Source organism: Lathyrus oleraceus, chromosome 1, assembly GCF_024323335.1.
Source record: "Lathyrus oleraceus cultivar Zhongwan6 chromosome 1, CAAS_Psat_ZW6_1.0, whole genome shotgun sequence".
NCBI classification, from domain to species: Eukaryota; Viridiplantae; Streptophyta; class Magnoliopsida; order Fabales; family Fabaceae; genus Lathyrus; species Lathyrus oleraceus.
In genome coordinates, this window is record NC_066579.1 from 265,445,347 (window position 1) to 265,449,772 (window position 4,426).

Consider the following 4,426-nt stretch of genomic DNA (forward strand, 5'->3'; position numbering starts at 1 on the left):
CTAGAAAAGCTTTTTCGATGACATGATTACCCAAAAGGAAAGGAATGGAGAAATTTCCAGGATCTTTATCTTTCTTAGCTAATTTGTCCTCGGAAATAGCATTACATTCCAAAGGCTTCGGATCGTCAAGTCTACGTTTGTTGGTAAGGATGTCTTTGAGAAACTTTGCATAAGAAGGTATTTGGGTGATGGCTTCTGTGAAAGGGATTTCTACATGAAGTTTTCCTATAACTTTAATAAATTTTTGATACTGTTTATTGATCTGGGTTTGTTTGAGTCTTTGCGGATATGGTATAGGTGGTTTATATGGCGGGGGTGGTACATAAGTTTTATCTTTAGGTTCTTCTCCTTTTTCTCAACCTTCCTGGTTTTCAGATTCCTCTGGTTCCTTTACTTCGTCCGTGGGTTTTGTACATTCCTTAGAAGTTTCGGGTTCACTCGATCTAGGGTTTGATGGCTCATCATAAGCGTTCCCACTTTGTAGGGTAATGTCATTGGCTTGTCCTCTCAGATTTTGTTGAGGTTGTCCCGGGAATTGTCCTCCAGGAGTAGTCTGAGGGGCTTGGTTTAAAGCTACCTGAGAGATCTGGGTTTCAAGCATCTTGGTATGAGTAACTATTTGGTCAACCTTGGTTCCTAACTGAGTAATCAATTCGTTAACATGAATGTTTTGGTTCATGAACTCCTTGTTTTGTTGGGTTTGAGCGGTGATAAAATTTTCCATAATTTTCTCAAGGTTTGGCTTTGATGGTACAGGTTGCATAGGTTGATTTGATCTTGGGGCTTGATAACTAGGTCTCGGAGGTGCATTATTTTGAATAGGGTTATTGTTTTTATAGGAGAAGTTCAGGTGATTCCTCCATCCAGGGTTATAGGTATTCGAATATGGTTTCCCTTGGGTGTAGTTCACTTGCTCATAGTGGGTTTCGTTTAATAGACTGCATTCTGCAGATTGGTGTCTTTTGGTTCCACATATCTCACAATCCGATGAAACAGCGGCTACAGTATTCGGGTTTATGCACATATGCTCGACCTTGAGAGCTAATGCGTCCGTTTTAGCTTGCATCATGTCTATAGAGCTTAGTTCATGCACTCCTCCTTGGGCTTCCTTCTTCTCAACTGTCGCTCGTTCGACTCCCCATGATTGATTATTTTGAGCCATATCTTCGATGAGGGCACTAGCTTCAGGATAAGGTTTGTTCATCAGAGCACCGCCTGCGGCAGCGTCGATGGTCATCTTTGTGTTGTAATGAAGTCCATTATAGAAGGTTTGAATGATTAACCAATTTTCTAAACCATGATGTGGGCATGCTCGTAACAATTCTTTATATCTCTCCCAAGCTTCGAACAACGATTCTCCTTGGTTTTGGGTAAATCTAGTTATATGGTTTCGAAGAACGACGATTTTACTCGGGGGGAAATATCTAGCAAGAAAAACTCTTCTAAGGTTATCCCAAGTCGTAATGGAATTGGGTGGAAGGGAATCTAACCATGATAGGGCTTTATCTCTGAGGGAAAAAGGAAATAATCTTAAACATATTGCCTCAGGAGAAGCTCCATTGGTTTTAAAAGTGTCTGTTAATTGAAGAAATATTTTTAAATGTTGGTTTGGGTTCTCAGTAGCGAGACCCGCGAATTGTCTCTGTTGCACTAGTTGCAACAGGGATGGTTTAAGTTCAAAATTATTAGCTGGGATGGTTGGGTTTACTATACTAGAACTAGGTTCTTCATTAGATGGTTGAGCGAAATCCTTAAGAGGTCTTTGGTTTTGATCTTCGGCCATATCTCTCTTAATTCTATGAAAGAATAAACGTGCGCGAGCGTAACGTTCAGGTTCCGCCAGAGGGTATACTAAGCTTAAACTTCCGGTGCTGCGAGTTCTTCGCATTGACCGGCGGGAAATAGCCTAAGTCTAAACGATATAACAACAGGAAAATGAAATTTGACGAAATTGGTCCCCGGCAACGGTGCCAAAAACTTGATGCGGTGTTTTTCGCAAGTATACGAACGCGTCAGAGTAATATAAAAGATTGTCGAATCCACGGAGACCAAGTGTCAATCTATCGTTATCTGTCGTTATGGTGTTTATCAAAGGCAATCAAGATAGGTGTTTATAGAGTGTGCAAGGAAAAGTAAAGTATTGAATAAAGTTCAATTAATAAAGACAGGGTCGAATGTAATTCACGTAATCAATTAATAATCCAAGTACTTGCTATTAGAGCTACTTATGGGCAATGTTTCCTACTTTGAAAAGAACTAATTTAACAGGAACTGTCGCTTTCTCATATTAAGAACCGAGTTGTACTCCCTAATCAAACCCTCTTATTGTCACTTATAAAAAGGCGCGCATTGCATTAGAGTAGTAAACCTATTTTTAAGAAATATAGTATCTTGACTAAGTTGAAAAGTATTATAACCTGGATTTCTTAACCAAAAGAGGTTCTTACGAACCAGACTCTAAAATTATAAACGCGTCCGAAAATAGTTTTAAAATCTCTTTTCTTCTTAAGTTAAAAACTCCTAATGAACTAAACAAAGTGCTTTCGCTGTTTTTGAAATAGTTAAAAACGATTAAGTTTAGATAGACGTTGGACGGCTTTCGATCTTACCCAACGGAATTGAAGTGCGGGAAAACTTAAGTTGAAAGTTAAAATAGCCCTTAAGTGTTTCTACGAACAATTGTAAGGATTATCGGTTCAATTACGATCCTTATATTCTAACCTTATAAATTTAGTTAGACATGGTAAAGTAAAAGTACATTAATTTTAATAAAAGTAGTGCGAGGGCGGAAAGTAAATAAAAGTAGTGCGAATGCGGAAAGTAAACAAAAGTAAAGCGAGTGTGAGGAAATAAATAATTTAAAGCGAGTGCGAGGAAATAAATAATTTAAAGCGAGTGCGAGAAATAAATAAAGTAAAGTGAGTGCGAGAAATAAATAAAGTAAAGCGAGTGCGGGAAATAAATAAAGTAAAGCGAGTGCGGGAAAATAAATAAGATAAAGACTAGTAATACAAACCTGCTCCAATCGGAGGGTTGAGTAAATTGCAAAGCGGAAACGAAAATGGCGGCAGGATTAACTTCCTTCCAAAGTGCTCCAAACTCGATTACAGACTCTATCACAGACTTGATTACACAATTGTAGTAACACTTCAATGCGAAGCGATTACCACTTTATAATACTGAATATATGCCTAAGTGAAACAAAGTTGCTCTGAGTTTGCCTCTGCTCTAAGTTTGGATGATTGTAAAAGTGATTTCGAGTTTCTATTTATAAGCAAGTAAAAAGATGGAAATGACAAGGATGCCCTTCAACTTGAAAATGGGAGGGAAAACTTTTCCTCTTGTGGCGCCCGCCACAAGGCCATGGCGCCCGCCACAAGGCCAATCTGAGGCGCCTTAGTGGAAGTAGTGGGGAACGTGGAATTTGAGGGAAGTTGAGCTTGGACACATCATGGCAGGGTCTATGGCGCCAGCCATGGGGTAGGCCACAAGTACAAAATGCTGAATTTTAGGGTTTTTAGCTCTTTTTCACTCCTTTTCCGATTAAAGTGAAAACCTGAAAACAAAGGAAAACATAGCAATAACACAACAAAATAACAATAAAACAACTAGAATGCATGTGAAATTGGAGTCGAAAATATGGTAAATTTCAGTGTTATCACCATATCATTGTCTTCCCATGCAACATAACCTTTTTTTTGTCCAGGTCTCCTCGGTTTCTTTTGATTTTCCTTTTTAGCTAGGGGACAATATGACATAATGTGTCATTTCTTTCCGGAATTGTAGCATGTTTGAATGGATGGTATTTTCTTCATATTTTTCTTGATCTTCTTTTAGCTTCTTCTCATTCCTTAGAAATCTTCTAAACTTGCTTATTATAGGCAAATCTTTTAAATTTGCTTCTTCTTGATTCTTGAGCCTTGAGTGTTAGACTCTTGTTTTTCTTTTATCTTTCTTCATCTAGGCAAGTATTTTTATTTCCATTTCATGCTCTTGTAATTTTCCAAACAGGGTGTGTATATCCATAGTCGCTAGATTCTTATATTCAGAAACCATAATGACTTTAGGTTGCCAGCTGATTATGCCGTAAGTACACGACTTTATCGGTTTTAGTATAAAATACGCCAATCCAAGAGAGACCCATTGACAAGTACTGTTATCTATTATCACGTTGTTTATCTAAGGCATTGCGATTTGGTTTGTTCGTGTAATTGGAAAATAAGAAGTTTAAGGTTTATTCCAATAACGAGAGATCGAAACATGATTTCCACCTACTTGTGTTACTCTTATAAATTACAACGTTTTATTGTAACGAATAAATATTTTGTTTTTGCAAAAAAAAATAGTTAGAGGTATCGTCCGCTTTCGCGTGTTCGTTACCATATTTTAGAATAAAAATCGTCCGCTTTCGCATGGTACAAACTAC

The 4,426-nt window shown here is 37.8% G+C and overlaps 1 non-coding gene across 1 annotated transcript; it reads left to right on the forward strand.

The window, feature by feature from the left end:
• The first annotated feature begins 1,292 nt into the window (after nt 1-1,292).
• LOC127117141 (small nucleolar RNA R71) lies at nt 1,293-1,399 on the forward strand. The gene has a single exon (XR_007801900.1). It is a non-coding gene; the product is annotated as a small nucleolar RNA R71 (small nucleolar RNA).
• Nucleotides 1,400-4,426: the final 3,027 nt, after the last annotated feature.